This window comes from Ascidia mentula, chromosome 2 (genome assembly GCF_947561715.1).
Source record: "Ascidia mentula chromosome 2, kaAscMent1.1, whole genome shotgun sequence".
Lineage (NCBI taxonomy): Eukaryota > Metazoa > Chordata > Ascidiacea > Phlebobranchia > Ascidiidae > Ascidia > Ascidia mentula.
Window position 1 is genome coordinate 19,436,830 of NC_138567.1, and position 15,113 is coordinate 19,451,942.

Here is a 15,113-nt window from a genome sequence, read left to right on the forward strand (position 1 = left end):
TTCTATTTGCACAAAGTATACTTTGAATTGCCCATAAATGTCGTCAAAACAGATTAACAAACGTCTAAGGCCACACCATGTTGAAAGCACCCGATCTCGTTCGATCTCGGCAGTTAAGCAACCTCGGGCTTGGTTAGTACTTGGATGGGTGACCGCCTAGGAATACCAAGTGTTGTATTCATTTTACTATTTGCACAAAGTATGCTTTGAATTGCCCATAAATGTCGTCAAAACAGACTAACAAACGTCTACGGCCATACCAGGTTGAAAGCACACGATCTCGTTCGATCTCGGCAGTTAAGTAACCTCGGGCTTGGTTGGTACTTGGATGGGTGACATCCTAGGAATACCAAGTGTTGTATTCATTTTACTATTTGCACAAAGTATGCTTTGAATTGCCCATAAATGTCGTCAAAACAGACTAACAAACGTCTAAGACCATACCAGGTTGAAAGCACCCGATCTCGTTCGATCTCGGCAGTTAAGCAACCTCGGGCTTGGTAAGTACTTGGATTGGTGACCGCCTAGGAATACCAAGTGTTGTAGTCATTTTACTGTTTGCACAAAGTATGCTTTGAATTACCCATAAATGTCGTCAAAACAGACTAACAAACGTCTACGGCCATACCAGGTTGAAAGCACCCGATCTCGTTCGATCTCGGCAGTTAAGCAACCTCGGGCTTGGTTGGTACTTGGATGGGTGACATCCTAGGAATACCAAGTGTTGTAGTCATTTTTCTATTTATACAAAGTATGCTTTGAATTGCGCATAAAGATCGTCATAACAGACTAACAAACGTCTACGGCCATACCAGGTTGAAAGCACACGATCTCGTTCGATCTCGGCAGTTAAGCAACCTCGGGCTTGGTTAGTACTTGGATGGGTGACCGCCTAGGAATACCAAGTGTTATAGTCATTTTTCTGTTTACCCAAAGTATGCTTTGAATTGCGCATAAATGTCGTCAAAACAGTCTAACAAACGTCTACGGCCATACCAGGTTGAAAGCACCCGATCTCGTTCGATCTCGGCAGTTAAGCAACCTCGGGCTTGGTAAGTACTTGGATTGGTGACCGCCTAGGAATACCAAGTGTTGTAGTCATTTTACTGTTTGCACAAAGTATGCTTTGAATTGCCCATAAATGTCGTCAAAACAGACTAACAAACGTCTACGGCCATACCAGGTTGAAAGCACCCGATCTCGTTCGATCTCGGCAGTTAAGCAACCTCGGGCTTGGTTGGTACTTGGATGGGTGACATCCTAGGAATACCAAGTGTTGTAGTCATTTTTCTATTTATACAAAGTATGCTTTGAATTGCGCATAAAGATCGTCATAACAGACTAACAAACGTCTACGGCCATACCAGGTTGAAAGCACACGATCTCGTTCGATCTCGGCAGTTAAGCAACCTCGGGCTTGGTTAGTATTTGGATGGGTGTCCTCTTTGGTATACCAAGTGTTGTAGTCATTTTTCTATTTACCCAAAGTATGCTTTGAATTGCCCATATATGTCGTCAAAACAGACTAACAAACGTCTACGGCCATACCAGGTTGAAAGCACCCGATCTCGTTCGATCTCGGCAGTTAAGCAACCTCGGGCTTGGTTAGTACTTGGATGGGTGACCGCCTAGGAATACCAAGTGTTGTAGACAATTTTCTATTTCCACAAAGTATGCTTTGAATTGCGCATAAAGATCGTCATAACAGACTAACAATCGTCTACGGCCATACCAGGTTGAAAGCACCCGATCTCGTTCGATCTCGGATGTTTAGCAACCTCGGGCTTGGTTAGTACTTGGATGGGTGACCTCCTAGGAATACCAAGTGTTGTAGTCATTTTTCTATTTACCCAAAGTATGCTTTGAATTGCCCATAAATGTCGTCAAAACAGACTAACAAATGTCTACGGCCATACCAGGTTGAAAGCACCCGATCTTGTTCGATCTCGGCAGTTAAGCAACCTCGGGCTTGGTTAGTACTTGGATGGGTGACCGCCTAGGAATACCAAGTGTTGTAGTCATTTTTCTGTTTACCCAAAGTATGCTTTGAATTGCGCATAAATGTCGTCAAAACAGTCTAACAAACGTCTACGGCCATACCAGGTTGAAAGCACCCGATCTCGTTCGATCTCGGCAGTTAAGCAACCTCGGGCTTGGTTAGTACTTGGATGGGTGACCGCCTAGGAATACCAAGTGTTGTAGTCATTTTTCTGTTTACCCAAAGTATGCTTTGAATTGCGCATAAATGTCGTCAAAACAGTCTAACAAACGTCTACGGCCATACCAGGTTGAAAGCACCCGATCTCGTTCGATCTCGGCAGTTAAGCAACCTCGGGCTTGGTTGGTACTTGGATGGGTGACATCCTAGGAATACCAAGTGTTGTAGTCATTTTTCTATTTATACAAAGTATGCTTTGAATTGCGCATAAAGATCGTCATAACAGACTAACAAACGTCTACGGCCATACCAGGTTGAAAGCACCCGATCTCGTTCGATCTCGGCAGTTAAGCAACCTCGGGCTTGGTTGGTACTTGGATGGGTGACATCCTAGGAATACCAAGTGTTGTAGTCATTTTTCTATTAATACAAAGTATGCTTTGAATTGCGCATAAAGATCGTCATAACAGACTAACAAACGTCTACGGCCATACCAGGTTGAAAGCACACGATCTCGTTCGATCTCGGCAGTTAAGCAACCTCGGGCTTGGTTGGTACTTGGATGGGTGACATCCTAGGAATACCAAGTGTTGTAGTCATTTTTCTATTTATACAAAGTATGCTTTGAATTGCGCATAAAGATCGTCATAACAGACTAACAAACGTCTACGGCCATACCAGGTTGAAAGCACACGATCTCGTTCGATCTCGGCAGTTAAGCAACCTCGGGCTTGGTAAGTACTTGGATGGGTGACATCCTAGGAATACCAAGTGTTGTAGTCATTTTTCTATTTATACAAAGTATGCTTTGAATTGCGCATAAAGATCGTCATAACAGACTAACAAACGTCTACGGCCATACCAGGTTGAAAGCACCCGATCTCGTTCGATCTCGGCAGTTAAGCAACCTCGGGCTTGGTTGGTACTTGGATGGGTGACATCCTAGGAATACCAAGTGTTGTAGTCATTTTTCTATTTATACAAAGTATGCTTTGAATTGCGCATAAAGATCGTCAAAACAGACTAACAAACGTCTATGGCCATAAAAGGTTGAAAGCACCCGATCTCGTTCGATCTCGGCAGTTAAGCAACCTCGGGCTTGGTTAGTACTTGGATGGGTGACCGCCTAGGAATACGAAGTGTTGTATTCATTTTACTATTTGCACAAAGTATGCTTTAAATTGCCCATAAATGTCGTCAAAACAGGCTAACAAACGTCTACGGCCATACCAGGTTGAAAGCACCCGATCTCGTTCGATCTCGGCAGTTAAGCAACCTCGGGCTTGGTAAGTACTTGGATTGGTGACCGCCTAGGAATACCAAGTGTTGTAGTCATTTTACTGTTTGCACAAAGTATGCTTTGAATTGCCCATAAATGTCGTCAAAACAGACTAACAAACGTCTACGGCCATACCAGGTTGAAAGCACCCGATCTCGGCAGTTAAGCAACCTCGGGCTTGGTTGGTACTTGGATGGGTGACATCCTAGGAATACCAAGTGTTGTAGTCATTTTTCTATTTATACAAAGTATGCTTTGAATTGCGCATAAAGATCGTCATAACAGACTAACAAACGTCTACGGCCATACCTGGTTGAAAGCACACGATCTCGTTCGATCTCGGCAGTTAAGCAACCTCGGGCTTGGTAAGTACTTGGATGGGTGACATCCTAGGAATACCAAGTGTTGTAGTCATTTTTCTATTTATACAAAGTATGCTTTGAATTGCGCATAAAGATCGTCATAACAGACTAACAAACGTCTACGGCCATACCAGGTTGAAAGCACCCGATCTCGTTCGATCTCGGCAGTTAAGCAACCTCGGGCTTGGTTGGTACTTGGATGGGTGACATCCTAGGAATACCAAGTGTTGTAGTCATTTTTCTATTTATACAAAGTATGCTTTGAATTGCGCATAAAGATCGTCAAAACAGACTAACAAACGTCTATGGCCATAAAAGGTTGAAAGCACCCGATCTCGTTCGATCTCGGCAGTTAAGCAACCTCGGGCTTGGTTAGTACTTGGATGGGTGACCGCCTAGGAATACGAAGTGTTGTATTCATTTTACTATTTGCACAAAGTATGCTTTAAATTGCCCATAAATGTCGTCAAAACAGGCTAACAAACGTCTACGGCCATACCAGGTTGAAAGCACCCGATCTCGTTCGATCTCGGCAGTTAAGCAACCTCGGGCTTGGTAAGTACTTGGATTGGTGACCGCCTAGGAATACCAAGTGTTGTAGTCATTTTACTGTTTGCACAAAGTATGCTTTGAATTGCCCATAAATGTCGTCAAAACAGACTAACAAACGTCTACGGCCATACCAGGTTGAAAGCACCCGATCTCGTTCGATCTCGGCAGTTAAGCAACCTCGGGCTTGGTTGGTACTTGGATGGGTGACATCCTAGGAATACCAAGTGTTGTTGTCATTTTTCTATTTATACAAAGTATGCTTTGAATTGCGCATAAAGATCGTCATAACAGACTAACAAACGTCTACGGCCATGCCAGGTTGAAAGCACACGATCTCGTTCGATCTCGGCAGTTAAGCAACCTCGGGCTTGGTAAGTACTTGGGTGGGTGACCGCCTAGGAATACCAAGTGTTGTAGTCATATTTCTGTTTTCACAAAGTATGCTTTGGATTGCCCATCAATGTCGTCAAAACAGACTAACAAACGTCTACGGCCATACCAGGTTGAAAGCACCCGATCTCGTTCGATCTCGGCAGTTAAGCAACCTCGGGCTTGGTAAGTACTTGGATTGGTGACCGCCTAGGAATACCAAGTGTTGTAGTCATTTTACTGTTTGCACAAAGTATGCTTTGAATTACCCATAAATGTCGTCAAAACAGACTAACAAACGTCTACGGCCATACCAGGTTGAAAGCACCCGATCTCGTTCGATCTCGGCAGTTAAGCAACCTCGGGCTTGGTTGGTACTTGGATGGGTGACATCCTAGGAATACCAAGTGTTGTAGTCATTTTTCTATTTATACAAAGTATGCTTTGAATTGCGCATAAAGATCGTCATAACAGACTAACAAACGTCTACGGCCATACCAGGTTGAAAGCACACGATCTCGTTCGATCTCGGCAGTTAAGCAACCTCGGGCTTGGTTAGTACTTGGATGGGTGACCGCCTAGGAATACCAAGTGTTGTAGTCATTTTTCTGTTTACCCAAAGTATGCTTTGAATTGCGCATAAATGTCGTCAAAACAGTCTAACAAACATCTACGGCCATACCAGGTTGAAAGCACCCGATCTCGTTCGATCTCGGCAGTTAAGCAACCTCGGGCTTGGTAAGTACTTGGATTGGTGACCGCCTAGGAATACCAAGTGTTGTAGTCATTTTACTGTTTGCACAAAGTATGCTTTGAATTGCCCATAAATGTCGTCAAAACAGACTAACAAACGTCTACGGCCATACCAGGTTGAAAGCACCCGATCTCGTTCGATCTCGGCAGTTAAGCAACCTCGGGCTTGGTTGGTACTTGGATGGGTGACATCCTAGGAATACCAAGTGTTGTAGTCATTTTTCTATTTATACAAAGTATGCTTTGAATTGCGCATAAAGATCGTCATAACAGACTAACAAACGTCTACGGCCATACCAGGTTGAAAGCACACGATCTCGTTCGATCTCGGCAGTTAAGCAACCTCGGGCTTGGTTAGTATTTGGATGGGTGTCCTCTTTGGTATACCAAGTGTTGTAGTCATTTTTCTATTTACCCAAAGTATGCTTTGAATTGCCCATATATGTCGTCAAAACAGACTAACAAACGTCTACGGCCATACCAGGTTGAAAGCACCCGATCTCGTTCGATCTCGGCAGTTAAGCAACCTCGGGCTTGGTTAGTACTTGGATGGGTGACCGCCTAGGAATACCAAGTGTTGTAGACAATTTTCTATTTCCACAAAGTATGCTTTGAATTGCGCATAAAGATCGTCATAACAGACTAACAATCGTCTACGGCCATACCAGGTTGAAAGCACCCGATCTCGTTCGATCTCGGATGTTTAGCAACCTCGGGCTTGGTTAGTACTTGGATGGGTGACCTCCTAGGAATACCAAGTGTTGTAGTCATTTTTCTATTTACCTAAAGTATGCTTTGAATTGCCCATAAATGTCGTCAAAACAGACTAACAAATGTCTACGGCCATACCAGGTTGAAAGCACCCGATCTCGTTCGATCTCGGCAGTTAAGCAACCTCGGGCTTGGTTAGTACTTGGATGGGTGACCGCCTAGGAATACCAAGTGTTGTAGTCATTTTTCTGTTTACCCAAAGTATGCTTTGAATTGCGCATAAATGTCGTCAAAACAGTCTAACAAACGTCTACGGCCATACCAGGTTGAAAGCACCCGATCTCGTTCGATCTCGGCAGTTAAGCAACCTAGGGCTTGGTTAGTACTTGGATGGGTGACCGCCTAGGAATACCAAGTGTTGTAGTCATTTTTCTGTTTACCCAAAGTATGCTTTGAATTGCGCATAAATGTCGTCAAAACAGTCTAACAAACGTCTACGGCCATACCAGGTTGAAAGCACCCGATCTCGTTCGATCTCGGCAGTTAAGCAACCTCGGGCTTGGTTGGTACTTGGATGGGTGACATCCTAGGAATACCAAGTGTTGTAGTCATTTTTCTATTTATGCAAAGTATGCTTTGAATTGCGCATAAAGATCGTCATAACAGACTAACAAACGTCTACGGCCATACCAGGTTGAAAGCACCCGATCTCGTTCGATCTCGGCAGTTAAGCAACCTCGGGCTTGGTTGGTACTTGGATGGGTGACATCCTAGGAATACCAAGTGTTGTAGTCATTTTTCTATTAATACAAAGTATGCTTTGAATTGCCCATAAAGATCGTCATAACAGACTAACAAACGTCTACGGCCATACCAGGTTGAAAGCACACGATCTCGTTCGATCTCGGCAGTTAAGCAACCTCGGGCTTGGTTGGTACTTGGATGGGTGACATCCTAGGAATACCAAGTGTTGTAGTCATTTTTCTATTTATACAAAGTATGCTTTGAATTGCGCATAAAGATCGTCATAACAGACTAACAAACGTCTACGGCCATACCAGGTTGAAAGCACACGATCTCGTTCGATCTCGGCAGTTAAGCAACCTCGGGCTTGGTAAGTACTTGGATGGGTGACATCCTAGGAATACCAAGTGTTGTAGTCATTTTTCTATTTATACAAAGTATGCTTTGAATTGCGCATAAAGATCGTCATAACAGACTAACAAACGTCTACGGCCATACCAGGTTGAAAGCACCCGATCTCGTTCGATCTCGGCAGTTAAGCAACCTCGGGCTTGGTTGGTACTTGGATGGGTGACATCCTAGGAATACCAAGTGTTGTAGTCATTTTTCTATTTATACAAAGTATGCTTTGAATTGCGCATAAAGATCGTCAAAACAGACTAACAAACGTCTATGGCCATAAAAGGTTGAAAGCACCCGATCTCGTTCGATCTCGGCAGTTAAGCAACCTCGGGCTTGGTTAGTACTTGGATGGGTGACCGCCTAGGAATACGAAGTGTTGTATTCATTTTACTATTTGCACAAAGTATGCTTTAAATTGCCCATAAATGTCGTCAAAACAGGCTAACAAACGTCTACGGCCATACCAGGTTGAAAGCACCCGATCTCGTTCGATCTCGGCAGTTAAGCAACCTCGGGCTTGGTAAGTACTTGGATTGGTGACCGCCTAGGAATACCAAGTGTTGTAGTCATTTTACTGTTTGCACAAAGTATGCTTTGAATTGCCCATAAATGTCGTCAAAACAGACTAACAAACGTCTACGGCCATACCAGGTTGAAAGCACCCGATCTCGGCAGTTAAGCAACCTCGGGCTTGGTTGGTACTTGGATGGGTGACATCCTAGGAATACCAAGTGTTGTAGTCATTTTTCTATTTATACAAAGTATGCTTTGAATTGCGCATAAAGATCGTCATAACAGACTAACAAACGTCTACGGCCATACCTGGTTGAAAGCACACGATCTCGTTCGATCTCGGCAGTTAAGCAACCTCGGGCTTGGTAAGTACTTGGATGGGTGACATCCTAGGAATACCAAGTGTTGTAGTCATTTTTCTATTTATACAAAGTATGCTTTGAATTGCGCATAAAGATCGTCATAACAGACTAACAAACGTCTACGGCCATACCAGGTTGAAAGCACCCGATCTCGTTCGATCTCGGCAGTTAAGCAACCTCGGGCTTGGTTGGTACTTGGATGGGTGACATCCTAGGAATACCAAGTGTTGTAGTCATTTTTCTATTTATACAAAGTATGCTTTGAATTGCGCATAAAGATCGTCAAAACAGACTAACAAACGTCTATGGCCATAAAAGGTTGAAAGCACCCGATCTCGTTCGATCTCGGCAGTTAAGCAACCTCGGGCTTGGTTAGTACTTGGATGGGTGACCGCCTAGGAATACGAAGTGTTGTATTCACTTTACTATTTGCACAAAGTATGCTTTAAATTGCCCATAAATGTCGTCAAAACAGGCTAACAAACGTCTACGGCCATACCAGGTTGAAAGCACCCGATCTCGTTCGATCTCGGCAGTTAAGCAACCTCGGGCTTGGTAAGTACTTGGATTGGTGACCGCCTAGGAATACCAAGTGTTGTAGTCATTTTACTGTTTGCACAAAGTATGCTTTGAATTGCCCATAAATGTCGTCAAAACAGACTAACAAACGTCTACGGCCATACCAGGTTGAAAGCACCCGATCTCGTTCGATCTCGGCAGTTAAGCAACCTCGGGCTTGGTTGGTACTTGGATGGGTGACATCCTAGGAATACCAAGTGTTGGTGTCATTTTTCTATTTATACAAAGTATGCTTTGAATTGCGCATAAAGATCGTCATAACAGACTAACAAACGTCTACGGCCATGCCAGGTTGAAAGCACACGATCTCGTTCGATCTCGGCAGTTAAGCAACCTCGGGCTTGGTAAGTACTTGGGTGGGTGACCGCCTAGGAATACCAAGTGTTGTAGTCATTTTACTGTTTGCACAAAGTATGCTTTGGATTGCCCATCAATGTCGTCAAAACAGACTAACAAACGTCTACGGCCATACCAGGTTGAAAGCACCCGATCTCGTTCGATCTCGGCAGTTAAGCAACCTCGGGCTTGGTTGGTACTTGGATGGGTGACATCCTAGGAATACCAAGTGTTGTAGTCATTTTTCTATTTATACAAAGTATGCTTTGAATTGCGCATAAAGATCGTCAAAACAGACTAACAAACATCTATGGCCATAAAAGGTTGAAAGCACCCGATCTCGTTCGATCTCGGCAGTTAAGCAACCTCGGGCTTGGTTAGTACTTGGATGGGTGACCGCCTAGGAATACCAAGTGTTGTATTCATTTTACTATTTGCACAAAGTATGCTTTGAATTGCCCATAAATGTCGTCAAAACAGGCTAACAAACGTCTACGGCCATACCAGGTTGAAAGCACCCGATCTCGTTCGATCTCGGCAGTTAAGCAACCTCGGGCTTGGTAAGTACTTGGATTGGTGACCGCCTAGGAATACCAAGTGTTGTAGTCATTTTACTGTTTGCACAAAGTATGCTTTGAATTGCCCATAAATGTCGTCAAAACAGACTAACAAACGTCTACGGCCATAACAGGTTGAAAGCACCCGATCTCGTTCGATCTCGGCAGTTAAGCAACCTCGGGCTTGGTTGGTACTTGGATGGGTGACATCCTAGGAATACCAAGTGTTGTAGTCATTTTTCTATTTATACAAAGTATGCTTTGAATTGCGCATAAAGAACGTCATAACAGACTAACAAACGTCTACGGCCATACCAGGTTGAAAGCACACGATCTCGTTCGATCTCGGCAGTTAAGCAACCTCGGGCTTGGTTGGTACTTGGTTGGGTGTCCTCCTAGGAATACCAAGTGTTGTAGTCATTTTTCTATTTACCCAAAGTATGCTTTGAATTGCGCATCAATGTCGTGAAAACAGACTAACAAACGTCTACGGCCATACCAGGTTGAAAGCACCCGATCTCGTTCGATCTCGGCAGTTAAGCAACCTCGGGCTTGGTCAGTACTTGGATGGGTGACCGCCTGGGAATACCAAGTGTTGTAGTCATTTTTCTATTTACATAAAGTATGCTTTGAATTCCCTGTAAATGTCGTCAAAAAAGACTAACAAACGTCTACGGCCATACCAGGATGAAAGCACCCGATCTCGTTCGATCTCGGCAGTTAAGCAACCTCGGGCTTGGTTAGTACTTGGATGGGTGCTCGCCTAGGAATACCAAGTGTTGTAGTCATTTTTCTATTTACACAAAGTATGCTTTGAATTGCGCATAAAGATCGTCATAACAGACTAAAAAACGTCTACGGCCATACCAGGTTGAAAGCACCGGATCTCGTTGGATCTTGGCAGTTGAGCAACCTCGGGCTTGGTTGGTACTTGGATGGGTGACCACCTAGGAATACCAAGTGTTGTAGTCATTTTTCTATTTATACAAAGTATGCTTTGAATTGCGCATAAATATCGTCAAAACAGACTAACAAACGTCTGCGGCCATACCAGATTGAAAGCACCCGTCCTCGTTCGATCTCGGCAGTTAAGCAACCTCGGGCTTGGTTAGTAATTGGATGGGTGACCGCCTAGGAATACCAAGTGTTGTATTCATTTTACTATTTGCACAAAGTATGCTTTGAATTGCCCATAAATGTCGTCAAAACAGACTAACAAACGTCTACGGCCATACCAGGTTGAAAGCACCCGATCTCGTTCGATCTCGGCAGTTAAGCAACCTCGGGCTTGGTTAGTACTTGGATGGGTGACCGCCTAGGAATACCAAGTGTTGTAGTCATTTTTCTATTTGCACAAAGTATACTTTGAATTGCCCATAAATGTCGTCAAAACAGACTAACAAACGTCTAAGGCCACACCAGGTTGAAAGCACCCGATCTCGTTCGATCTCGGCAGTTAAGCAACCTCGGGCTTGGTTGGTACTTGGATGGGTGACCGCCTAGGAATACCAAGTGTTGTAGTCATTTTTCTATTTATACAAAGTATGCTTTGAATTGCGCATAAAGAACGTCATAACAGACTAACAAACGTCTACGGCCATACCAGGTTGAAAGCACACGATCTCGTTCGATCTCGGCAGTTAAGCAACCTCGGGCTTGGTTGGTACTTGGATGGGTGTCCTCCTAGGAATACCAAGTGTTGTAGTCATTTTTCTATTTACCCAAAGTATGCTTTGAATTGCGCATCAATGTCGTGAAAACAGACTAACAAACGTCTACGGCCATACCAGGTTGAAAGCACCCGATCTCGTTCGATCTCGGCAGTTAAGCAACCTCGGGCTTGGTCAGTACTTGGATGGGTGACCGCCTGGGAATACCAAGTGTTGTAGTCATTTTTCTATTTACATAAAGTATGCTTTGAATTCCCTGTAAATGTCGTCAAAAAAGACTAACAAACGTCTACGGCCATACCAGGATGAAAGCACCCGATCTCGTTCGATCTCGGCAGTTAAGCAACCTCGGGCTTGGTTAGTACTTGGATGGGTGCCCGCCTAGGAATACCAAGTGTTGTAGTCATTTTTCTATTTACACAAAGTATGCTTTGAATTGCGCATAAAGATCGTCATAACAGACTAAAAAACGTCTACGGCCATACCAGGTTGAAAGCACCGGATCTCGTTGGATCTTGGCAGTTGAGCAACCTCGGGCTTGGTTGGTACTTGGATGGGTGACCACCTAGGAATACCAAGTGTTGTAGTCATTTTTCTATTTATACAAAGTATGCTTTGAATTGCGCATAAATATCGTCAAAACAGACTAACAAACGTCTGCGGCCATACCAGATTGAAAGCACCCGTCCTCGTTCGATCTCGGCAGTTAAGCAACCTCGGGCTTGGTTAGTAATTGGATGGGTGACCGCCTAGGAATACCAAGTGTTGTATTCATTTTACTATTTGCACAAAGTATGCTTTGAATTGCCCATAAATGTCGTCAAAACAGACTAACAAACGTCTACGGCCATACCAGGTTGAAAGCACCCGATCTCGTTCGATCTCGGCAGTTAAGCAACCTCGGGCTTGGTTAGTACTTGGATGGGTGACCGCCTAGGAATACCAAGTGTTGTAGTCATTTTTCTATTTGCACAAAGTATACTTTGAATTGCCCATAAATGTCGTCAAAACAGACTAACAAACGTCTAAGGCCACACCAGGTTGAAAGCACCCGATCTCGTTCGATCTCGGCAGTTAAGCAACCTCGGGCTTGGTTGGTACTTGGATGGGTGACCGCCTAGGAATACCAAGTGTTGTATTCATTTTACTATTTGCACAAAGTATGCTTTGAATTGCCCATAAATGTCGTCAAAACAGACTAACAAACGTCTACGGCCATACCAGGTTGAAACCACACGATCTCGTTCGATCTCGGCAGTTAAGTAACCTCGGGCTTGGTTGGTACTTGGATGGGTGACATCCTAGGAATACCAAGTGTTGTATTCATTTTACTATTTGCACAAAGTATGCTTTGAATTGCCCATAAATGTCGTCAAAACAGACTAACAAACGTCTACGGCCATACCAGGTTGAAAGCACCCGATCTCGTTCGATCTCGGCAGTTAAGCAACCTCGGGCTTGGTTGGTACTTGGATGGGTGACATCCTAGGAATACCAAGTGTTGTAGTCATTTTTCTATTTATACAAAGTATGCTTTGAATTGCGCATAAAGATCGTCAAAACAGACTAACAAACATCTATGGCCATAAAAGGTTGAAAGCACCCGATCTCGTTCGATCTCGGCAGTTAAGCAACCTCGGGCTTGGTTAGTACTTGGATGGGTGACCGCCTAGGAATACCAAGTGTTGTATTCATTTTACTATTTGCACAAAGTATGCTTTGAATTGCCCATAAATGTCGTCAAAACAGGCTAACAAACGTCTACGGCCATACCAGGTTGAAAGCACCCGATCTCGTTCGATCTCGGCAGTTAAGCAACCTCGGGCTTGGTAAGTACTTGGATTGGTGACCGCCTTGGAATACCAAGTGTTGTAGTCATTTTACTGTTTGCACAAAGTATGCTTTGAATTGCCCATAAATGTCGTCAAAACAGACTAACAAACGTCTACGGCCATACCAGGTTGAAAGCACCCGATCTCGTTCGATCTCGGCAGTTAAGCAACCTCGGGCTTGGTTGGTACTTGGATGGGTGACATCCTAGGAATACCAAGTGTTGTTGTCATTTTTCTATTTATACAAAGTATGCTTTGAATTGCGCATAAAGAACGTCATAACAGACTAACAAACGTCTACGGCCATACCAGGTTGAAAGCACACGATCTCGTTCGATCTCGGCAGTTAAGCAACCTCGGGCTTGGTTGGTACTTGGATGGGTGTCCTCCTAGGAATACCAAGTGTTGTAGTCATTTTTCTATTTACCCAAAGTATGCTTTGAATTGCGCATCAATGTCGTGAAAACAGACTAACAAACGTCTACGGCCATACCAGGTTGAAAGCACCCGATCTCGTTCGATCTCGGCAGTTAAGCAACCTCGGGCTTGGTTAGTACTTGGATGGGTGACCGCCTGGGAATACCAAGTGTTGTAGTCATTTTTCTATTTACATAAAGTATGCTTTGAATTCCCTGTAAATGTCGTCAAAAAAGACTAACAAACGTCTACGGCCATACCAGGATGAAAGCACCCGATCTCGTTCGATCTCGGCAGTTAAGCAACCTCGGGCTTGGTTAGTACTTGGATGGGTGCCCGCCTAGGAATACCAAGTGTTGTAGTCATTTTTCTATTTACACAAAGTATGCTTTGAATTGCGCATAAAGATCGTCATAACAGACTAACAAACGTCTACGGCCATACCAGGTTGAAAGCACCGGATCTCGTTGGATCTTGGCAGTTGAGCAACCTCGGGCTTGGTTGGTACTTGGATTGGTGACCACCTAGGAATACCAAGTGTTGTAGTCATTTTTCTATTTATACAAAGTATGCTTTGAATTGCGCATAAATATCGTCAAAACAGACTAACAAACGTCTGCGGCCATACCAGATTGAAAGCACCCGTTCTCGTTCGATCTCGGCAGTTAAGCAACCTCGGGCTTGGTTAGTAATTGGATGGGTGACCGCCTAGGAATACCAAGTGTTGTATTCATTTTACTATTTGCACAAAGTATGCTTTGAATTGCCCATAAATGTCGTCAAAACAGACTGACAAACGTCTACGGCCATACCAGGTTGAAAGCACCCGATCTCGTTCGATCTCGGCAGTTAAGCAACCTCGGGCTTGGTTAGTACTTGGATGGGTGACCGCCTAGGAATACCAAGTGTTGTAGTCATTTTTCTATTTGCACAAAGTATACTTTGAATTGCCCATAAATGTCGTCAAAACAGACTAACAAACGTCTAAGGCCACACCAGGTTGAAAGCACCCGATCTCGTTCGATCTCGGCAGTTAAGCAACCTCGGGCTTGGTTGGTACTTGGATGGGTGACCGCCTAGGAATACCAAGTGTTGTATTCATTTTACTATTTGCACAAAGTATGCTTTGAATTGCCCATAAATGTCGTCAAAACAGACTAACAAACGTCTACGGCCATACCAGGTTGAAAGCACACGATCTCGTTCGATCTCGGCAGTTAAGTAACCTCGGGCTTGGTTGGTACTTGGATGGGTGACATCCTAGGAATACCAAGTGTTGTATTCATTTTACTATTTGCACAAAGTATGCTTTGAATTGCCCATAAATGTCGTCAAAACAGACTAACAAACGTCTAAGACCATACCAGGTTGAAAGCACACGATCTCGTTCGATCTCGGCAGTTCAGCAACCTCGGGCTTGGTAAGTACTTGGATTGGTGACCGCCTAGGAATACCAAGTGTTGTAGTCAATTTACTGTTTGCACAAAGTATGCTTTGAATTACCCATAAATGTCGTC

At 44.0% G+C, this 15,113-nt stretch overlaps 62 non-coding genes and 20 pseudogenes across 62 annotated transcripts; all 82 read left to right on the top strand.

The window, feature by feature from the left end:
- The first annotated feature begins 62 nt into the window (after positions 1–62).
- On the top strand, positions 63–181 carry LOC145892488 (5S ribosomal RNA; annotated as a pseudogene).
- Positions 182–246: 65 nt separating this feature from the next.
- LOC145892599 (5S ribosomal RNA) lies at positions 247–365 on the top strand (annotated as a pseudogene).
- Positions 366–430: 65 nt separating this feature from the next.
- Positions 431–549, top strand: LOC145892114 (5S ribosomal RNA). Its single transcript, XR_014400872.1, has one exon. It is a non-coding gene; the product is annotated as a 5S ribosomal RNA (ribosomal RNA).
- A 65-nt stretch (positions 550–614) lies between these two features.
- On the top strand, positions 615–733 carry LOC145891892 (5S ribosomal RNA). The gene has a single exon (XR_014400662.1). It is a non-coding gene; the product is annotated as a 5S ribosomal RNA (ribosomal RNA).
- A 65-nt stretch (positions 734–798) lies between these two features.
- On the top strand, positions 799–917 carry LOC145891800 (5S ribosomal RNA). Its single transcript, XR_014400573.1, has one exon. It is a non-coding gene; the product is annotated as a 5S ribosomal RNA (ribosomal RNA).
- A 65-nt stretch (positions 918–982) lies between these two features.
- On the top strand, positions 983–1,101 carry LOC145891701 (5S ribosomal RNA). Its single transcript, XR_014400477.1, has one exon. It is a non-coding gene; the product is annotated as a 5S ribosomal RNA (ribosomal RNA).
- Positions 1,102–1,166: 65 nt separating this feature from the next.
- LOC145891893 (5S ribosomal RNA) lies at positions 1,167–1,285 on the top strand. The gene has a single exon (XR_014400663.1). It is a non-coding gene; the product is annotated as a 5S ribosomal RNA (ribosomal RNA).
- Positions 1,286–1,350: 65 nt separating this feature from the next.
- On the top strand, positions 1,351–1,469 carry LOC145892373 (5S ribosomal RNA). Its single transcript, XR_014401108.1, has one exon. It is a non-coding gene; the product is annotated as a 5S ribosomal RNA (ribosomal RNA).
- A 65-nt stretch (positions 1,470–1,534) lies between these two features.
- Positions 1,535–1,653, top strand: LOC145892866 (5S ribosomal RNA). Its single transcript, XR_014401255.1, has one exon. It is a non-coding gene; the product is annotated as a 5S ribosomal RNA (ribosomal RNA).
- Positions 1,654–1,718: 65 nt separating this feature from the next.
- On the top strand, positions 1,719–1,837 carry LOC145891529 (5S ribosomal RNA). Its single transcript, XR_014400315.1, has one exon. It is a non-coding gene; the product is annotated as a 5S ribosomal RNA (ribosomal RNA).
- A 65-nt stretch (positions 1,838–1,902) lies between these two features.
- Positions 1,903–2,021, top strand: LOC145891243 (5S ribosomal RNA). Its single transcript, XR_014400048.1, has one exon. It is a non-coding gene; the product is annotated as a 5S ribosomal RNA (ribosomal RNA).
- Positions 2,022–2,086: 65 nt separating this feature from the next.
- On the top strand, positions 2,087–2,205 carry LOC145891597 (5S ribosomal RNA). Its single transcript, XR_014400379.1, has one exon. It is a non-coding gene; the product is annotated as a 5S ribosomal RNA (ribosomal RNA).
- A 65-nt stretch (positions 2,206–2,270) lies between these two features.
- LOC145891894 (5S ribosomal RNA) lies at positions 2,271–2,389 on the top strand. Its single transcript, XR_014400664.1, has one exon. It is a non-coding gene; the product is annotated as a 5S ribosomal RNA (ribosomal RNA).
- A 65-nt stretch (positions 2,390–2,454) lies between these two features.
- On the top strand, positions 2,455–2,573 carry LOC145891895 (5S ribosomal RNA). The gene has a single exon (XR_014400665.1). It is a non-coding gene; the product is annotated as a 5S ribosomal RNA (ribosomal RNA).
- A 65-nt stretch (positions 2,574–2,638) lies between these two features.
- LOC145892244 (5S ribosomal RNA) lies at positions 2,639–2,757 on the top strand. The gene has a single exon (XR_014400990.1). It is a non-coding gene; the product is annotated as a 5S ribosomal RNA (ribosomal RNA).
- Positions 2,758–2,822: 65 nt separating this feature from the next.
- On the top strand, positions 2,823–2,941 carry LOC145892138 (5S ribosomal RNA). The gene has a single exon (XR_014400894.1). It is a non-coding gene; the product is annotated as a 5S ribosomal RNA (ribosomal RNA).
- Positions 2,942–3,006: 65 nt separating this feature from the next.
- On the top strand, positions 3,007–3,125 carry LOC145891896 (5S ribosomal RNA). Its single transcript, XR_014400666.1, has one exon. It is a non-coding gene; the product is annotated as a 5S ribosomal RNA (ribosomal RNA).
- A 65-nt stretch (positions 3,126–3,190) lies between these two features.
- LOC145892634 (5S ribosomal RNA) lies at positions 3,191–3,309 on the top strand (annotated as a pseudogene).
- Positions 3,310–3,374: 65 nt separating this feature from the next.
- On the top strand, positions 3,375–3,493 carry LOC145891702 (5S ribosomal RNA). The gene has a single exon (XR_014400478.1). It is a non-coding gene; the product is annotated as a 5S ribosomal RNA (ribosomal RNA).
- A 65-nt stretch (positions 3,494–3,558) lies between these two features.
- LOC145892675 (5S ribosomal RNA) lies at positions 3,559–3,667 on the top strand (annotated as a pseudogene).
- Positions 3,668–3,732: 65 nt separating this feature from the next.
- LOC145892194 (5S ribosomal RNA) lies at positions 3,733–3,851 on the top strand. Its single transcript, XR_014400947.1, has one exon. It is a non-coding gene; the product is annotated as a 5S ribosomal RNA (ribosomal RNA).
- Positions 3,852–3,916: 65 nt separating this feature from the next.
- LOC145891897 (5S ribosomal RNA) lies at positions 3,917–4,035 on the top strand. Its single transcript, XR_014400667.1, has one exon. It is a non-coding gene; the product is annotated as a 5S ribosomal RNA (ribosomal RNA).
- A 65-nt stretch (positions 4,036–4,100) lies between these two features.
- On the top strand, positions 4,101–4,219 carry LOC145892635 (5S ribosomal RNA; annotated as a pseudogene).
- A 65-nt stretch (positions 4,220–4,284) lies between these two features.
- LOC145891704 (5S ribosomal RNA) lies at positions 4,285–4,403 on the top strand. Its single transcript, XR_014400480.1, has one exon. It is a non-coding gene; the product is annotated as a 5S ribosomal RNA (ribosomal RNA).
- A 65-nt stretch (positions 4,404–4,468) lies between these two features.
- On the top strand, positions 4,469–4,587 carry LOC145892155 (5S ribosomal RNA). Its single transcript, XR_014400910.1, has one exon. It is a non-coding gene; the product is annotated as a 5S ribosomal RNA (ribosomal RNA).
- A 65-nt stretch (positions 4,588–4,652) lies between these two features.
- Positions 4,653–4,771, top strand: LOC145891841 (5S ribosomal RNA). Its single transcript, XR_014400613.1, has one exon. It is a non-coding gene; the product is annotated as a 5S ribosomal RNA (ribosomal RNA).
- Positions 4,772–4,836: 65 nt separating this feature from the next.
- On the top strand, positions 4,837–4,955 carry LOC145891705 (5S ribosomal RNA). Its single transcript, XR_014400481.1, has one exon. It is a non-coding gene; the product is annotated as a 5S ribosomal RNA (ribosomal RNA).
- Positions 4,956–5,020: 65 nt separating this feature from the next.
- Positions 5,021–5,139, top strand: LOC145891899 (5S ribosomal RNA). Its single transcript, XR_014400669.1, has one exon. It is a non-coding gene; the product is annotated as a 5S ribosomal RNA (ribosomal RNA).
- Positions 5,140–5,204: 65 nt separating this feature from the next.
- On the top strand, positions 5,205–5,323 carry LOC145891301 (5S ribosomal RNA). The gene has a single exon (XR_014400101.1). It is a non-coding gene; the product is annotated as a 5S ribosomal RNA (ribosomal RNA).
- A 65-nt stretch (positions 5,324–5,388) lies between these two features.
- Positions 5,389–5,507, top strand: LOC145892035 (5S ribosomal RNA). The gene has a single exon (XR_014400797.1). It is a non-coding gene; the product is annotated as a 5S ribosomal RNA (ribosomal RNA).
- A 65-nt stretch (positions 5,508–5,572) lies between these two features.
- On the top strand, positions 5,573–5,691 carry LOC145891900 (5S ribosomal RNA). The gene has a single exon (XR_014400670.1). It is a non-coding gene; the product is annotated as a 5S ribosomal RNA (ribosomal RNA).
- Positions 5,692–5,756: 65 nt separating this feature from the next.
- Positions 5,757–5,875, top strand: LOC145892374 (5S ribosomal RNA). The gene has a single exon (XR_014401109.1). It is a non-coding gene; the product is annotated as a 5S ribosomal RNA (ribosomal RNA).
- A 65-nt stretch (positions 5,876–5,940) lies between these two features.
- LOC145892878 (5S ribosomal RNA) lies at positions 5,941–6,059 on the top strand. Its single transcript, XR_014401266.1, has one exon. It is a non-coding gene; the product is annotated as a 5S ribosomal RNA (ribosomal RNA).
- Positions 6,060–6,124: 65 nt separating this feature from the next.
- LOC145891530 (5S ribosomal RNA) lies at positions 6,125–6,243 on the top strand. The gene has a single exon (XR_014400316.1). It is a non-coding gene; the product is annotated as a 5S ribosomal RNA (ribosomal RNA).
- A 65-nt stretch (positions 6,244–6,308) lies between these two features.
- On the top strand, positions 6,309–6,427 carry LOC145891609 (5S ribosomal RNA). The gene has a single exon (XR_014400390.1). It is a non-coding gene; the product is annotated as a 5S ribosomal RNA (ribosomal RNA).
- Positions 6,428–6,492: 65 nt separating this feature from the next.
- Positions 6,493–6,611, top strand: LOC145891030 (5S ribosomal RNA). Its single transcript, XR_014399846.1, has one exon. It is a non-coding gene; the product is annotated as a 5S ribosomal RNA (ribosomal RNA).
- Positions 6,612–6,676: 65 nt separating this feature from the next.
- Positions 6,677–6,795, top strand: LOC145891901 (5S ribosomal RNA). Its single transcript, XR_014400671.1, has one exon. It is a non-coding gene; the product is annotated as a 5S ribosomal RNA (ribosomal RNA).
- Positions 6,796–6,860: 65 nt separating this feature from the next.
- Positions 6,861–6,979, top strand: LOC145891902 (5S ribosomal RNA). Its single transcript, XR_014400672.1, has one exon. It is a non-coding gene; the product is annotated as a 5S ribosomal RNA (ribosomal RNA).
- Positions 6,980–7,044: 65 nt separating this feature from the next.
- On the top strand, positions 7,045–7,163 carry LOC145892245 (5S ribosomal RNA). Its single transcript, XR_014400991.1, has one exon. It is a non-coding gene; the product is annotated as a 5S ribosomal RNA (ribosomal RNA).
- Positions 7,164–7,228: 65 nt separating this feature from the next.
- LOC145892139 (5S ribosomal RNA) lies at positions 7,229–7,347 on the top strand. The gene has a single exon (XR_014400895.1). It is a non-coding gene; the product is annotated as a 5S ribosomal RNA (ribosomal RNA).
- Positions 7,348–7,412: 65 nt separating this feature from the next.
- Positions 7,413–7,531, top strand: LOC145891903 (5S ribosomal RNA). The gene has a single exon (XR_014400673.1). It is a non-coding gene; the product is annotated as a 5S ribosomal RNA (ribosomal RNA).
- Positions 7,532–7,596: 65 nt separating this feature from the next.
- On the top strand, positions 7,597–7,715 carry LOC145892636 (5S ribosomal RNA; annotated as a pseudogene).
- Positions 7,716–7,780: 65 nt separating this feature from the next.
- LOC145891706 (5S ribosomal RNA) lies at positions 7,781–7,899 on the top strand. Its single transcript, XR_014400482.1, has one exon. It is a non-coding gene; the product is annotated as a 5S ribosomal RNA (ribosomal RNA).
- Positions 7,900–7,964: 65 nt separating this feature from the next.
- Positions 7,965–8,073, top strand: LOC145892676 (5S ribosomal RNA; annotated as a pseudogene).
- Positions 8,074–8,138: 65 nt separating this feature from the next.
- LOC145892195 (5S ribosomal RNA) lies at positions 8,139–8,257 on the top strand. The gene has a single exon (XR_014400948.1). It is a non-coding gene; the product is annotated as a 5S ribosomal RNA (ribosomal RNA).
- Positions 8,258–8,322: 65 nt separating this feature from the next.
- On the top strand, positions 8,323–8,441 carry LOC145891904 (5S ribosomal RNA). The gene has a single exon (XR_014400674.1). It is a non-coding gene; the product is annotated as a 5S ribosomal RNA (ribosomal RNA).
- A 65-nt stretch (positions 8,442–8,506) lies between these two features.
- LOC145892637 (5S ribosomal RNA) lies at positions 8,507–8,625 on the top strand (annotated as a pseudogene).
- A 65-nt stretch (positions 8,626–8,690) lies between these two features.
- Positions 8,691–8,809, top strand: LOC145891707 (5S ribosomal RNA). Its single transcript, XR_014400483.1, has one exon. It is a non-coding gene; the product is annotated as a 5S ribosomal RNA (ribosomal RNA).
- Positions 8,810–8,874: 65 nt separating this feature from the next.
- LOC145892491 (5S ribosomal RNA) lies at positions 8,875–8,993 on the top strand (annotated as a pseudogene).
- Positions 8,994–9,058: 65 nt separating this feature from the next.
- Positions 9,059–9,177, top strand: LOC145891842 (5S ribosomal RNA). The gene has a single exon (XR_014400614.1). It is a non-coding gene; the product is annotated as a 5S ribosomal RNA (ribosomal RNA).
- Positions 9,178–9,242: 65 nt separating this feature from the next.
- Positions 9,243–9,361, top strand: LOC145891905 (5S ribosomal RNA). The gene has a single exon (XR_014400675.1). It is a non-coding gene; the product is annotated as a 5S ribosomal RNA (ribosomal RNA).
- A 65-nt stretch (positions 9,362–9,426) lies between these two features.
- LOC145892572 (5S ribosomal RNA) lies at positions 9,427–9,545 on the top strand (annotated as a pseudogene).
- Positions 9,546–9,610: 65 nt separating this feature from the next.
- Positions 9,611–9,729, top strand: LOC145891708 (5S ribosomal RNA). The gene has a single exon (XR_014400484.1). It is a non-coding gene; the product is annotated as a 5S ribosomal RNA (ribosomal RNA).
- A 65-nt stretch (positions 9,730–9,794) lies between these two features.
- Positions 9,795–9,913, top strand: LOC145892326 (5S ribosomal RNA). Its single transcript, XR_014401064.1, has one exon. It is a non-coding gene; the product is annotated as a 5S ribosomal RNA (ribosomal RNA).
- A 65-nt stretch (positions 9,914–9,978) lies between these two features.
- On the top strand, positions 9,979–10,097 carry LOC145892055 (5S ribosomal RNA). Its single transcript, XR_014400816.1, has one exon. It is a non-coding gene; the product is annotated as a 5S ribosomal RNA (ribosomal RNA).
- Positions 10,098–10,162: 65 nt separating this feature from the next.
- Positions 10,163–10,281, top strand: LOC145891229 (5S ribosomal RNA). The gene has a single exon (XR_014400035.1). It is a non-coding gene; the product is annotated as a 5S ribosomal RNA (ribosomal RNA).
- A 65-nt stretch (positions 10,282–10,346) lies between these two features.
- On the top strand, positions 10,347–10,465 carry LOC145891954 (5S ribosomal RNA). Its single transcript, XR_014400720.1, has one exon. It is a non-coding gene; the product is annotated as a 5S ribosomal RNA (ribosomal RNA).
- A 65-nt stretch (positions 10,466–10,530) lies between these two features.
- LOC145892561 (5S ribosomal RNA) lies at positions 10,531–10,649 on the top strand (annotated as a pseudogene).
- Positions 10,650–10,714: 65 nt separating this feature from the next.
- On the top strand, positions 10,715–10,833 carry LOC145892649 (5S ribosomal RNA; annotated as a pseudogene).
- Positions 10,834–10,898: 65 nt separating this feature from the next.
- LOC145891620 (5S ribosomal RNA) lies at positions 10,899–11,017 on the top strand. The gene has a single exon (XR_014400401.1). It is a non-coding gene; the product is annotated as a 5S ribosomal RNA (ribosomal RNA).
- Positions 11,018–11,082: 65 nt separating this feature from the next.
- Positions 11,083–11,201, top strand: LOC145892077 (5S ribosomal RNA). Its single transcript, XR_014400836.1, has one exon. It is a non-coding gene; the product is annotated as a 5S ribosomal RNA (ribosomal RNA).
- A 65-nt stretch (positions 11,202–11,266) lies between these two features.
- Positions 11,267–11,385, top strand: LOC145891928 (5S ribosomal RNA). The gene has a single exon (XR_014400695.1). It is a non-coding gene; the product is annotated as a 5S ribosomal RNA (ribosomal RNA).
- A 65-nt stretch (positions 11,386–11,450) lies between these two features.
- Positions 11,451–11,569, top strand: LOC145891241 (5S ribosomal RNA). Its single transcript, XR_014400046.1, has one exon. It is a non-coding gene; the product is annotated as a 5S ribosomal RNA (ribosomal RNA).
- A 65-nt stretch (positions 11,570–11,634) lies between these two features.
- On the top strand, positions 11,635–11,753 carry LOC145891556 (5S ribosomal RNA). Its single transcript, XR_014400341.1, has one exon. It is a non-coding gene; the product is annotated as a 5S ribosomal RNA (ribosomal RNA).
- Positions 11,754–11,818: 65 nt separating this feature from the next.
- On the top strand, positions 11,819–11,937 carry LOC145892563 (5S ribosomal RNA; annotated as a pseudogene).
- Positions 11,938–12,002: 65 nt separating this feature from the next.
- LOC145892651 (5S ribosomal RNA) lies at positions 12,003–12,121 on the top strand (annotated as a pseudogene).
- Positions 12,122–12,186: 65 nt separating this feature from the next.
- On the top strand, positions 12,187–12,305 carry LOC145891633 (5S ribosomal RNA). The gene has a single exon (XR_014400413.1). It is a non-coding gene; the product is annotated as a 5S ribosomal RNA (ribosomal RNA).
- Positions 12,306–12,370: 65 nt separating this feature from the next.
- On the top strand, positions 12,371–12,489 carry LOC145892306 (5S ribosomal RNA). Its single transcript, XR_014401045.1, has one exon. It is a non-coding gene; the product is annotated as a 5S ribosomal RNA (ribosomal RNA).
- Positions 12,490–12,554: 65 nt separating this feature from the next.
- Positions 12,555–12,673, top strand: LOC145892641 (5S ribosomal RNA; annotated as a pseudogene).
- A 65-nt stretch (positions 12,674–12,738) lies between these two features.
- On the top strand, positions 12,739–12,857 carry LOC145891906 (5S ribosomal RNA). Its single transcript, XR_014400676.1, has one exon. It is a non-coding gene; the product is annotated as a 5S ribosomal RNA (ribosomal RNA).
- A 65-nt stretch (positions 12,858–12,922) lies between these two features.
- On the top strand, positions 12,923–13,041 carry LOC145892573 (5S ribosomal RNA; annotated as a pseudogene).
- A 65-nt stretch (positions 13,042–13,106) lies between these two features.
- Positions 13,107–13,225, top strand: LOC145891777 (5S ribosomal RNA). The gene has a single exon (XR_014400550.1). It is a non-coding gene; the product is annotated as a 5S ribosomal RNA (ribosomal RNA).
- Positions 13,226–13,290: 65 nt separating this feature from the next.
- On the top strand, positions 13,291–13,409 carry LOC145892156 (5S ribosomal RNA). Its single transcript, XR_014400911.1, has one exon. It is a non-coding gene; the product is annotated as a 5S ribosomal RNA (ribosomal RNA).
- A 65-nt stretch (positions 13,410–13,474) lies between these two features.
- LOC145891929 (5S ribosomal RNA) lies at positions 13,475–13,593 on the top strand. Its single transcript, XR_014400696.1, has one exon. It is a non-coding gene; the product is annotated as a 5S ribosomal RNA (ribosomal RNA).
- A 65-nt stretch (positions 13,594–13,658) lies between these two features.
- Positions 13,659–13,777, top strand: LOC145892967 (5S ribosomal RNA). Its single transcript, XR_014401349.1, has one exon. It is a non-coding gene; the product is annotated as a 5S ribosomal RNA (ribosomal RNA).
- Positions 13,778–13,842: 65 nt separating this feature from the next.
- On the top strand, positions 13,843–13,961 carry LOC145891557 (5S ribosomal RNA). The gene has a single exon (XR_014400342.1). It is a non-coding gene; the product is annotated as a 5S ribosomal RNA (ribosomal RNA).
- A 65-nt stretch (positions 13,962–14,026) lies between these two features.
- On the top strand, positions 14,027–14,145 carry LOC145892678 (5S ribosomal RNA; annotated as a pseudogene).
- A 65-nt stretch (positions 14,146–14,210) lies between these two features.
- On the top strand, positions 14,211–14,329 carry LOC145892553 (5S ribosomal RNA; annotated as a pseudogene).
- A 65-nt stretch (positions 14,330–14,394) lies between these two features.
- On the top strand, positions 14,395–14,513 carry LOC145891644 (5S ribosomal RNA). Its single transcript, XR_014400424.1, has one exon. It is a non-coding gene; the product is annotated as a 5S ribosomal RNA (ribosomal RNA).
- Positions 14,514–14,578: 65 nt separating this feature from the next.
- On the top strand, positions 14,579–14,697 carry LOC145892307 (5S ribosomal RNA). Its single transcript, XR_014401046.1, has one exon. It is a non-coding gene; the product is annotated as a 5S ribosomal RNA (ribosomal RNA).
- A 65-nt stretch (positions 14,698–14,762) lies between these two features.
- Positions 14,763–14,881, top strand: LOC145892601 (5S ribosomal RNA; annotated as a pseudogene).
- A 65-nt stretch (positions 14,882–14,946) lies between these two features.
- On the top strand, positions 14,947–15,065 carry LOC145892632 (5S ribosomal RNA; annotated as a pseudogene).
- The last annotated feature ends 48 nt before the right edge of the window (positions 15,066–15,113 follow it).